Genomic DNA, 14,074 nt, shown 5'->3' with positions numbered 1-14,074 from the left:
TCATCACTTATTGTCATGTATTTGTCACTTTTTGTTGTGTTTTGTCACATTTATGTTGCTTTTGTTGAATGAAAGTGCTTTTTTAGTTCACTCATCTTTGCTGTAGTTTTGTTCCTGTTCTTAGTGTGGTTTTAGTTATGATTTTGTTGCTTCTTGTTACGTTTTTGTCCCCTTTAGTTGTGTTTTTGACCCTTTTAGTTGTGTTCTTGTCACTTTTTAATGTGTTTTGTCACTTTTTGTTATTTTTGTCACTTCTAATCACATTTTTGTCCCTTCTTGTTGTGTTTTTGTCACGTTTTTGTCACTCCTGTTGAATGGAAGTGCATTTACAATTCACTCGTCTCTGCTGCAGTTTAGTTCCTGCTTCTTAGTGTGGTTTTAGTCATGTTTTTGTCACTTCTTGTTGTGTTTTTGTCACATTTTTGTCCCTTTTTGTCGCTTCTTGTTGTGTTTTTGTCACTTTTTGTTGTATTTTTGTCGCTCCTTGTCACTTCTTGCTGTGTTTTTGTCAAGCTTTTGTCACTTCTGTTGAATGGAAGTGCATTTACAGTTCACTGGTCTTTGCTGCAGTTTGGTTCCTGCTTTTGGATTCTGTTTGATTTACAGCTGGCGTTTCCCGACAGGAAGTGGTGACGAGGTCCAACTGTATAAATCTTTTCACAAACGTCACACTTCCTGGTGGTTTTGATTGTGTCTGGTTCTGGCTCATCCTTTGGGCGTTTCTTCTGGACACATCCTTCCTTCTGTGTGGACATGTCATTTGTCTCCTTTTTATTATCGTTTGAAAAAAAAAATACATTGTCATAATTATATCACTTCCTGTTTAAATATCCATTTAAATGACATCATTATTTGACAAGTAATAATACCTGATAACGCTTGTATTTAGTCATCTCTCTCTCTCTCTCTCTCTCTCTAAATCAGACACCAGAGAGTGTGTGTAACTGTGTGTGTAAAAAAACAAATGGTGGAGTCGGTGGTTCTCAAAGCGCGGAGAGCGGACCGTTGATGGCGCGCGTACCATATTGTACATTTACTCTGGGAAAATCAAACCGTTTTTCTGATAATTACTTGCTCAAAGTCCGTCAAAAGTGCCCAATCAAACCATGTTACGACTTAAAACGCCGCCTGCAGGTCGGACGACTCATTGGACTAAAAAGCAGTAAAGATAAATATATTGTGAATTTTGCACAAAAAAAATATAAAAATGTTTAGGTTTATAATTTCCATCTAATGTCACAATGACATTTAAATCTGAAAAATGGGGCGGGGATATTGCATATATTATAGTAAGTTTTTAAGTAAACTAGATCTGACGAATAAAACTGTTTGCCTATTTTTGTTTAAACTTAAATCAATCCTGCGGAAAATTAGACACTTACAAATCCTTCTGTTCCATCAAGATCTTATTAAGTGCAGGTAGATGCACTGGCCCTGAAAATAATATACATTTAATATAAAATAATATACATTTAATATAAAATAATATACATTTAATATAAAATAATATAAATGTTAATAAAATAATATAAATGTTAAATAAAATAATATGCATTTAATTAAATATAAATTAAATCAATTTAAAATAAAATGCTAATAAAATAAAAAAAAGTTTAAAAAAAAAAGTGAAAAAAATAATAATAAAAAAAACCGACTTTGAAGGCTGATCTTTGTGTCTCTCCGTGAGAAAAATGCATTTCAAGAAAACCGAAAGAAGAAGTTAAAATGCCCCATGTGAATCTGTGGATGAGTTGACAGTGTCCCGCACATTTACTGAGTGAAACCTTTTAAAGCGCTTGCACTTTGGAGAAGTGCTGCGCTTCAACATGAACTAAACCCAAACTAAACAACTCCAAGCCCCAAACTCTGGTGAAACCTTTTACTGCTGCTGCTGGCGACAGACAAAAGACCTCACAACATGTATTTACACAGAATGTCACTCGACGCCACTAAAACACTTCCACACAACCCTTAATATGGCTTTGAACTGATCCAACGGTCACCAGGGCAACAGAGTCCAGTGAAAGCCATGGGAGAGTCTGGGTTTGGTCCCCTGGGGAAGAACAAGACTCTGGACTCCGGAAAGACGGCGGGAAACGGGCGGGAAACGGGCGGGAAACGAGCGGGAAACGAGCGTCGCGTGGGAGGAAGCGCCGACGGACAAATACAAAAAAACACCAGCTTCTTCATGGGCGATCGCACGGAGCACCAAGGGTTAAATGATCTTCTATTAAAATAAATAAAATTGATAAAATTTATCAAATAGATAAAATAAGTAAAATACATTAAAAAATGAATAAAATGAAATATATACACTATACAAAATACATAACATAAGATAAAATAAAATAAATAAGCACTGGAGTTGAACTATTTTGGAAACAATATCTACGTCTACAAAATAATTGTGATTTGATTTGCGTCTTCATTGTAGAATTCTGTTTCTAAGTGATGTCAATTAATAATGTGACATATATTACATGAAATGGGCCATTTATTACTCAAAAACAATCTTTACGTTGCAAAAGAGCCAATAAGAACCAATCACTAGAACTGTAGTCGACCAAAGACGGAGAAGGACAAAATAAATAAAAAAAGAAATAAAACAAATACAATTAATGAAAAAAATACAATAAATAAAACTAATAAAGTAAATAAATAAATGACAATAACAATAAATAATAATAGAAATAATGAAAAATAATCTAAATGGTACAAAAAATCTAAAGAAAGAAAATTTTTGACTTCACTTTTAATAATCATAATAATCGCAGTCACTCTGATTTATTCTATTATTATTCCACAACTATCTTGTGTTTGTTCAACTCGATTCCTCCGACTGCAACAAAACGCTCCGACGCTCCGACCGTTTTATTATTTATACGTAAGTGAAATGAAGGCGAACGCTATTCTTATTCTTAAAGCCAAATCCAATCTCTTCAATCAATAATTCAACTTTGTGATTATGTAAGAAGAATTCTGCTCAAATGGAAACATGTCTCCAGAAGCTTTAACCCTGTAACAGCGTGAAACTGATGGTGTTTGTGATGGTGCTTTTCCCGTCAGACCAGAGTATCCAGTATCCACCATGGTACTTTTACTGTGAACGATGGTACTTTTACTGTGAACGATGGTACTTTACTGTGAACGATGGTACTTTTAGTGTGAACGATGGTACTTTACTGTGAACGATGGTATTTTACTGTGAACGATGGTACTTTACTGTGAACAATGGTACTTTACTGTGAACGATGGTACTTTTACTGTGAACGATGGTACTTTACTGTGAACGATGGTATTTTTAGTGTGAACGATGGTACTTTTAGTGTGAACGATGGTACTTTTAGTGTGAACGATGGTACTTTAATGTGAACGATGGTACTTTACTGTGAACGATGGTATTTTACTGTGAACGATGGTACTTTACTGTGAACGATGGTACTTTAATGTGAACGATGGTACTTTACTGTGAACGATGGTACTTTACTGTGAACGATGGTACTTTACTGTGAACGACTGTGAACGATGGTACTTTACTGTGAACAATGGTACTTTTACTGTGAACGATGGTACTTTTACTGTGAACGATGGTACTTTTACTGTGAACGATGGTACTTTTACTGTGAACGATGGTACTTTTACTGTGAACGATTGTACTTTTACTGTGAACAATTGTACTTTTACTGTGAACGATTGTACTTTTACTGTGAACGATGGTACTTTTACTGTGAACGATGGTACTTTTACTGTGAACGATGGTACTTTTACTGTGAACGATGGTACTTTACTGTGAACGATGGTATTTTACTGTGAACGACTGTGAACGATGGTACTTTACTGTGAACGATGGTACTTTTACTGTGAACGATGGTACTTTACTGTGAACGATGCTACTTTACTGTGAACGATGGTACTTTACTGTGAACGATGGTACTTTACTGTGAACGATGGTATTTTACTGTGAACGACTGTGAACGATGGTACTTTACTGTGAACGATGGTACTTTACTGTGAACGATGGTACTTTACTGTGAACGATGGTACTTTAATGTGAACGATGGTACTGATGGTGTTTGTGAAGGTGCTTTTCCCATCAGACCAGGCACAATATCCAGTATTATCCAGTAATTCATGTAAACGGAACACAATATTTGAGGTGTTGAAAGTAAAAAATCAAATCAAATCAATTTATTTTTGTAAGGTCCAAAATCACAACAACAGTTGCCTCTGAGGGCCACAGGGAGAAAAAGGATTGCAGTTTTGAATAGGAATATTTTAACACAATGATATGTTTCTTCATGTGATTGTTCATAGACCAGAGATAAACCAGGACTAAAGCAGAGATGAACCAGGACAAAACCAGCAATAAACCAGAGATGAACCAGGACAAAACCAGAGATAAACTAGGACAAAACCAGAGATAAACCAGGACTAAACCAGAGATAAACCAGGAACAAACCAGAGATAAAGCAGGCCTAAACCAGAGATAAACCAGGAACAAACCAGAGATAAAGCAGGCCTAAACCAGAGATAAAGCAGGACTAAACCAGAGATAAACCAGGACAAGACCAGAGATAAAGCTGGTGTAATTCTTGCTTTGTCTTAATTTAGAACATCTTTTCTACGTCTCGCACCTTTAATCCGAGGCGTCATCATCATAAGTGACGTGGGAACGGTCGGAGAAAACCGTAAAGTGCACCAGAACGCAACGAAAACGACCGCTAGACCAGACGCTTCTTCGCGCGGTTTCAGATATGATATTTTGTCTTTCCAGCGGTGAAAAGTATTCAAAACAACGCCTCAAACGTGAAGCTGGAGCCCCCCGGAGAGACACGAGAGCCGAGCGATTCCGCGCTCTACAGTCGAGTGTGAAATCGCACCTTACGGGCCTCATTAAAAACAGGATTATAAAACTAAGATCTCATGTAACGCGCTGCGAGGCTTGGGTCAGCGCTTACTCGGAATGAGCAAAAGTGTGGCATAAGCAGCGAGTTGCGGTGAACAAATCAGCACTTGCTACTTGTTTTTGTGCGTCTTTTTCATTGCTTTGTGCACGAGATCAACCGCAACGCACAAGATCGACCGCAACGCACAAGATCGACCGCAACGCACAAGATCAACCAAAAAGCACGAGATCGACCGCAAAGCACAAGATCGACTACAAAGAAGGAGATCGACTACAAAGAACGAGATCGACTACAACACACGAGATCGACTACAACACACGAGATCGACCAAAAAGCACGAGATCGGCCGCAAAGCACGATATCGACCACAAAGCACGAGATCAACCAAAAAGCACGAGATCGACCGCAAAGCACAAGATCGACTACAAAGAACGAGATCGACTGCAAAGAACGAGATCGGCCGCAAAGCACGAGATTGACCACAAAGCACGAGATCAACCAAAAAGCATGAGATCGACCGCAAAGCATGAGATCGGCCACAAAGCATGAGATCAACCAAAAAGCACGAGATCGACTGCAAAGCACAAGATCGACTACAAAGAACGAGATCGACTACAACACATGAGATCGACTACAACACACGAGATCGACCAAAAAGCACAAGATCGGCCGCAAAGCACGATATCGACCACAAAGCACGATATCCACCACAACGCACGAGATCCACCGCAACGCACGAGATCCACCGCAACGCACGAGATTGACCGCAACGCACGAGATCGACCGCAACACACGAGATCGACCGCAAAGCACGAGATTGACCGCAAAGCACGAGATCGACCGCAAAGCACGAGATCCACCACAACGTACGAGATCGACCACAAAGCACGAGATCGACCACCAAGAACGAGATCCACCACAAAGAACGAGATCGACCACAACGCACGAGATCGACTACTAAGCACGAGATGCACCGCAAAGCATGAGATCGACCGCAAAGCACGAGATCGACCGCAAAGCACGAGATCGACCGCAAAACACCAGATTGACCACAAAAGCACCAGATTGACCACAAAGCACGAGATCGACCGCAAAGCACGAGATCGACCGCAAAACACCAGATTGACCACAAAAGCACCAGATTGACCACAAAGCACGAGATCGACCGCAACGCACGAGATCGACCGCAAAGCACGAGATTGACCGCAAAGCACGAGATCGACCGCAAAGCACGAGATCCACCACAACGTACGAGATCGGCCACAAAGCACGAGATCGACCACAAAGAACGAGATCCACCACAACGCACGAGATCGACTACTAAGCACGAGATGCACCGCAAAGCACGAGATCGACCGCAAAGCACCAGATTGACCACAAAGCACGAGATCGACCACAAAGCATGAGATCCACCGCAAAGCACGAGATCCACCTTTCTTTCAATTAGTTAGTATCGCATTTTTACTCAATTTGACCCAGATGAAGCAAACGTGACGGCGCTTGAGAACATTCTGGAGGAGTATATGTCTCGCGTTGCATGTTTTGGATCATTTTATTACTGAATGCAAAGACGATTAACTCAAGAATCGATTTGTTGCGAAACTTCGATGAACTTGTTTCAGCCCTTTTCTATTTTTATTCTATTTGATCCAAACTAATCTGGATTCCAATATTAATCTGCGGAACATAAACGGCACCGACATTGAATCATATTTCCTCCAAACTCTGAATCTCTTCTTACAGCAAAAGGATGTTGTAGAGAGTGAGTGGAGCTCAGAGCGCTGCGTGGGATCTTCTTTGTTCATAACACGATGCAGACTTTTGTATGGAAGTGTTACCCAACTTCTAAATGATCTGGATGCTTCCAGCAGCGTATGATCAATGGACTGCAGCTGTAATTGAATAAAACCAAGATAGAATCAATCTGAAACTTCTTGGGGAATAATATCAAAACTATCTTCCCTGCTATCTAAGACCCATTCATCTCACACACTGTTCACAGCGGCATTAGGACATGAATATTGCACAGATGTGCCTTAGGCTGGCCACAATAAAAGCCGCTCTGAAATGAACACGCTGTCGTATACGTCAAAGCAAACGTCCAGTGTGAAGATGATGCATTATGAGGATTATGTGGATGAAAGGTGTCCTAGTATCCGGGTGTAATATATATACACTGTGTGGAGAGCGGCTGTGCACGAGGAAGCTCAGGTATAAATGTCTGCAAAAGTTTGTGGTGGAGAGTTTTTACTGCAGTTGATAAAGATCAAAACCCAAAAGCTTCTTTCAATGAGATGCACTATGTTTAACTCACGAGATCTACCACAGCGCACGAGATCGACCACAACGCACAAGATTGACTACAACGCACGAGATTGTCTAGAACGCACGAGATTGACTAGAACGCACGAGATCGACCACAGCGCACGAGATCGACTACAACGCACGAGATCTACCACAGCGCACGAGAACGTCTAGAACGCACAAGATCGTCTAGAACGCACGAGATCGACCACAGCGCACAAGATCGACTACAACGCACAAGATCTACCACAGCGCACGAGATCGACTACAACGCACAAGATCTACCACAGCGCACGAGATCGACCACAACGCACGAGATCGACTACAACGCACGAGATCGTCTAGAACGCACGAGATCGACTAGAACGCACGAGATCGACCACAGCGCACGAGATCGACTAGAACGCACAAGATTGACCACAACGCACGAGATCGACTAGAACGCACGAGATCGACTACAACGCACGAGATCGACTACAACGCACGAGATCGACCACAGCGCACGAGATCGACTACAACGCACGAGATCGACCACAGCCAACGAGATCGACTAGAACGCACGAGATCGACCACAACGCACAAGATTGACTACAAAGCACGAGATCAACTACAAAGCACGAGATCGACCACAGCGTACGAGATCGACTAGAACGCACAAGATCGACCACAACGCACGAGATCAACTAGAACGCACGAGATCGACTACAACGCACAAGATCGACTACAACGCACGAGATCGACCACAGCGCACGAGATCGACCACAGCGCACGAGATCGACCACAGCGCACGAGATCGACTACAAAGCACGAGATCGACTACAAAGGACGACATCAATTACAGCGCACGAGATCGACTACAAAGCACGAGATCGACCACAGCGCACGAGATCGACTACAACGCAAATATCTTCATAAATCCAAAGAAAAGATACACATGGTAAATGAGTCATATGTTGAATAAGTCGTTGATATAGTAACTATCATGACAGGCCTGAGTTTACAGTATTTATCCAAATAAAGTGTGTTTTTGACACTTTTCTATTTGCGACGACTAAAGAACTCGAGCAAAACAAACTCGTCGTTTCCAACACAGCGTCACAAACAAACATGAAGATACAATCGTACTCACGACACTTAGATTCAGGCCGTAGACTCCATGATGGCTCTGGACGGTGCAGCGCCGCAGATCTCCTACAGCGACCTACGGAAATCACAGAGAAAAACAAAGAATGAAGTCAATTTGTGGCGAGCACGGGGCGGGACATTAGGCGAGGAACTCTGGAGCCGAGCGGGATAATGCGGCGAGCGCACTGCTGCTCGACTGGCACCAGGTGGCGACGTTGTGAAAGAAAGCTACTGTTCAGAGCCAGCGAAACACAAAACTGATTCAACTGAAGAGCATTTATGAGAGCGCAGGAAGAAGAGGGGGAAGGAGAAGGAGAAGAAGAAGAAGAAGAAGAAGAAGAAGAAGAAGAAGAAGAAGAAGAAGAAGAAGAAGAAGAAGAAGAAGAAGAAGAAGGAGAAGGAGAAGGAGAAGAAGAAGAAGAAGAAGAAGAAGAAGAAGAAGAAGAAGAAGAAGAAGAAGAAGAAGAAGAGGAAGAGGAAGAAGAAGAAGAAGAAGAAGAAGAAGAAGAAGAAGAAAAAGAAGAAGAAGAAGAAGAAGAAGAAGAAGAAGAAGAAGAAGAATTTCCAGCTATATGCTCGATGTTCAAATTTGGCCTTTCTTTCTAAACAACATTCACGATCCATATATTGATACATCGCCCCCTAGTGACAAGATCTTCCATAATCCTCCTCTCCAGCTTCAAGCACGTTAAAGAAATAAACTTAATAAATAAAGAAATAACTGGCGCGCGGCCGACTCCAGGTCCCATAAAAATAGCGACGAGAATTCAAGCATTTTCAAACACAGTCAAACCCGCAAAAGACGTACAATCCAAAACGCTGCGAAATCAGTTTAAAACGCTTGAGTTTCGTAAAAGGCTTTTCTCCTTATGTAACGTACAGTTGAGCGAAATCTAGTCACAGTTTTACCTGACTAAAAGTGGAAATAATGTCTTTAATCAGCGCTGGTGTGAGAGAAACGATCGCCTCAGGGGCGGGAACACCACCATAATGAGATTGTAGAAACGTTACATAAGATCGCGTTTGGTAATTACTTCATAGCACGTTTCCCGCCGAGCAATGCCATAATAAAGCAATATACAACGCACGCAATATAAGCAGTTTTAGATTAATATTGTAAAAAATGAAAGCTAATGATCGATCTTATAGAAGTAAATACATGAAAAAAGCATAAAATATCCTCTTTATTGACTATTTATTTATTCATACCATTTTATTCTTTGACACTGATTTAATGCTATGCTATATTTTTTAATTGTAAATACAAGAAAAAAGCATTAAAAAAATATCCTCTTTATTGAATATTGATTCATAGTATTTTATTGTTTGACACTAATTTAATGCTATATTTTTAAATTGTAAATACAAAGGGAAAAAAGCATAAAATATTCTCTTTATTCACTATTGATTTATAGTATTTTATTCTTTGACACCGATTTAATGCCATAATTTTTTTTGTAAATACAAGAAAAAAAAGCTGAAAATATCCTCTTTATTGACTATTGATTTATAGTATTTAATTCTTTAACACCGATTTAATGCTATATTTTTAGGGAGTGTCTGCAGAGCTGCGGCGCGCGGCCGAAACTGCCATGTTATTTTTGTGCCGGCCGCGCGCCGCGGCTCCTGAAACTGCGCCGCTATTTGACCGCGTTTTAGCGCCGTTTTAAGGTTAGGGTTAGGGTCTAGTAAATACTAGAAAAAAAGCATTGAAAACATTATCTTTATTGACTATTGATCTATAGTCTTGTGCTAGCTATTTTTACTTTATTTTTATTTTATTCTATTATCATTATTTTATAATTATTATTGTTAACTGATTGTTATCTTTATTTTTTATTTTTATTTTTATTTATCTATTTTATTTTATTTTCTTTCCCCCCCTCCATTCCCTATTAAGATAGGAGAGGAGTTTTGTTATAAGAGTTTTTTTGTTTTGTTCATAAGAGTTCTATTAAGAGTGTGTCGGTGTAATCCCTCATTCGTCCAGGCGTGTTCCATAGTAGAAAAAGCTTCAGTTGTAGTCATCTGGACTCAGTTTGAAAAAAAATAGACGTTTCGACTCTCATCCAAGAGTCATTGTCAATAAAAGAATTTAGATCGAGAACTCCGATATTAATACTGTTCTGTGGTAAGACCCACCCATTGGGAGGAGCCTTCCTGAAGTAGAAAGAGTTGTTTGTTTCAACAGAAACTCCCCCTTGTATCTACCGAGCTAGCCTATTCAGAATCTTAATGGGCTATTAGAATCCTCTTTGTCTTTGTGAGACCCTGGCTCAACCACCCTGAGTACCTGATTAGCATCTAAATGTCCTGGTCCTCTACCTTTCCAGGGGTTCAGTAACCCATTATAAATAACAGAAAGATTAAACCTTAGCCCTCCATTTCTGTTTAAAGAAGGTCTTTCTTTTTCTTTTTTTCTCTTTCAAACCATCTTTTCTCCCTGCTTAAAACCTTCACCTCACCGTCTTCAAACGAGTTATTAGAGGCTTCAAGATGGAGATGCACGGCACTCTGAGGTCCTGAACTTGTGTTTCTTCTGTGCTGATAAAGCCTCTTGTGTAGAGGCTGTTTTGTCTCACCTATGTACCGTTCTTTACAGCTTTCTTCACTGCATTGGATCGAATAAACTACATTGCTCTGTTTTTGAGTCGGCAACTTGTCCTGAGAGTCGAAACGTCAATTTTTTTCAAACTGAGTCCAGATGACTACAACTGAAGCTTTTTCTACTTCTATTAAGAGTGTGTTTTGAAACTTCCTATAATCTGTCTTTCCTCCTGTTTCTACTGCAGTGTAACAACCAAATTTCCCCTTGTGTGGATATTAAAGGAGTATCTTATCTTATCTTATAGTATTTTATTCTTTGACACTGATTTAATGCTATATTTTAGTTTTACTTTTGATATCTTTAACTTCTTCTGGTGATCAGCTACATGTCAAACAAAAATAATTTCCCCTTGAATCGCCCTCTCTGTACTTTTTTCTTCTTTTTTTCTTTATGTCTGCCATTACTGTCACGCTAATCGACGAATAGCATTTGTGATTAGCACAGGTCCAATACAGATATAATGGACTCGAGGAATTCTCTTGACCACTGAAAAATGGCCTGGACGTGTCTGAGACGTTTTAGTAACTAAATATTGACTTTTTTTGTTGTTGTCAGAAAATGACTTCAAACTGTCTTCCAAAAGGATTACGCCCGTAAACAACACAATAAAGTGCACTTTGCGGACAAAACAAAGCTCGTCCCGTTCTTTTCCTCGTGGATGAACTCATTCCCTTGTAAACAACAGCTGCTCCGACTTCTACCTGAACATTCCCCTGTGTTGGACTCACGACGCCGCCCTCTGATTGGCCGGTTCTGTCCCGGCGCTCGTCCCCGATTGGCAGACGCATGACAGAGCCGCAGGTGAGCAGTCGGAGCGTAATGACAGTTTGGATTTCTCATAATGGAGCGTCTGCGGCGGCTTCAAAGCATGACTGACTGGAGGTGTAATGCGACGCGCTCAATGTCTGCTGAATGTCTGCTATGGATGCTACGCTAAGTGCGACTTTTGACCAACACGCCACGTTTGCTGCAAATTTAACTATCAAATGACGACACGGTTCATTTTGGATTATTGCCATTTAAAGGTTGTGTAGGCGCACGATACACGGCCTTTATCGTTTTTGTGGTTCTTTTGTCACGCATTGGCTGAAAATTTGTAACTTCGGATTGGGTCGAGGTGCCTTTGTATTCCCGCTCCACCACGCTGCGTCTGTTTTACACACTCCAAAGTTCAGTATTTGAGCCTCGATTTGGGTCGAATGTTTTCCCCTTTGCACGATGTTGCCGAGCGAGTTCCGTACCCGGATGCAGGAGGCCCGTTCAATCGGTTTATTTCCTTTCTTTGGTTATTCTTTCTCTGCCTTTATTGCCACAAACACGGTTGACATCTCCGGAACCAAAGATCAGAAACCAATTCAACGATGGATTTCGGTGTCTTCACATGGGCTAACAATTGCCCCCGGGTTGCAGGTGAGCTGAGGGCGGAGCTTGGAAGGCGTGAATGTGACTTATACGCCGCCTGCCACCATTTTGGATCCAGTCGCTAGTGTAAACAATTGGAAACTCTAAAAGGAAATCTGCGTAAACTGCTCAAATATCCGAATCAGACACGTTTTATTGCCAAACCCGGAACTTGCTTTGGCGGTTGAGTGAACTATAAAACGATACACGATACGCAGCCTTCAGCTTCTCGTTTATGGTTTTGGAGAACTTAATTGCTATGGCGACGGTGCTAGATTTGCATCACTCTGAAACCCGTGAATACGTGCGCCCGAATGTCCGCACTCGTCACCCTGATCCCTCGTTCAGACTCGACTCGATCACGGAGCGATTCGGACGCTAGGCCCGCTACCTTCTCCTGGCTGCGGGTCAAGTGACTCTGGCGTCCGAGGGGAACAAAAGTCTGATAAACTCTGATAAAAAAAAGATTTCTGCAATAAATACTGGTCAAATCCGTCCGCCACGCGCAAATTGATGGACAAATACAAGTCATCGATCTCACATTGAACAACAAACGGACTGGATTATTCAACTTTTTGCCCGAGATGGCGACTCGAGCCAAGGTAGGCGGCTAACGCTAGCAACTTTGCGGCGTAACGGTTTATTTAAGAGCGTTTCGTTCATATTCTCGAGTCAACGGTGCGTTTTAACAGCTTTTCTGATTCATTCAGTCGAGTTGTGTCCGGTCAACAAACTGAACGAATCTCGCAATGCATCGTGGACCATCGCTGGACACAACTTTTCGGACAGGAGTTTTTCACCTGCTGGACATTCGGACGGCACTACGAAATGGCGTGAGCCCTGGATAGTGCCCTCTGTAGGGAAGAGCATGGACAATCGGACGCAGCCTCTGATTACGAGGAAAACGAAGGGACGAACATATCACGGGGACTGAAAAATGACTTAAAAGCCTTTAATTTTCTCAAAAAACAACCAATCCAGTGCGCCTTATACATGGATTAATTCTGACCTCTGACCTGGAAGAGATTTTGTGTGGTACACGTTTTGTTTCACTTAATGCAACTTATGAAAAATGATCGAAAATAGACCATTCATCGACAGTGCGCCTTGAAATCCAGTGCGCCTTATATTGCGGAAATTACGGTAAGTCCAACTCCAGTTAAACACAACCAAGTCACATGTTTGTACCGTAATTTTCAGCAATAAAAACACCTGTAATTGAATATGTGCACGATAAAAATGTTCAAAGCCATACGAGGCAACGCAATAATAATCTAGAAAAGTTACATAGTGCACCTTTAAGACAATGCAAAATATAAAGTAAAAAATAATGAACAAACAAACAAAAACCCCAGCAGATTAAAGTCGTTTATGTATTCTGAACGCGAATGTGCACAACCGTAAATACAGCACAAGTGACCGTCAAAAATATCCTTCAAATGAGGCAGAGCAAAAAAATATGTCCGTCTACCGTAACCCGACCGACCCGGTAAAAAACTAGCCGACTGAAAAAAATACATCAGCATTTTGTCAAAATTGATCAAAATTGTCCATTTTTTTTTTGTGTGTCTTATATCTCGCCAACCGTTTTTTTTCAAAAAAAGCGCCGTGTTGAATAATTTTGTATCACTGGAACAAGCTAGAAATATTTCAAAGCCGAAAATGTTGCAAAAACCGTCAAGAAATGAAACTTAACACGAAGGAGAACGTCTCATTGACTGTTGAAGCC

The 14,074-nt window shown here is 40.9% G+C and overlaps 1 protein-coding gene across 1 annotated transcript in view; it reads right to left on the bottom strand.

Annotated features, from left to right (window-relative positions):
* Positions 1-8,389, bottom strand: part of peak1 (pseudopodium-enriched atypical kinase 1) — a 33,158-nt gene extending 24,769 nt beyond the window's left edge. Inside the window, exon 1 of the mRNA XM_072434535.1 lies at positions 8,341-8,389. The gene's annotated coding sequence lies outside the window, so the exon portion shown is untranslated. The remainder of the gene's footprint in view (positions 1-8,340) is intronic.
* Positions 8,390-14,074: the final 5,685 nt, after the last annotated feature.

This window comes from Eucyclogobius newberryi, unplaced genomic scaffold, assembly GCF_026437365.1.
Source record: "Eucyclogobius newberryi isolate DKJ021-1_F unplaced genomic scaffold, fEucNew1.0.hap1 SCAF_7, whole genome shotgun sequence".
Lineage (NCBI taxonomy): Eukaryota > Metazoa > Chordata > Actinopteri > Gobiiformes > Gobiidae > Eucyclogobius > Eucyclogobius newberryi.
This window is presented reverse-complemented; position numbering and strand designations above follow the sequence as displayed.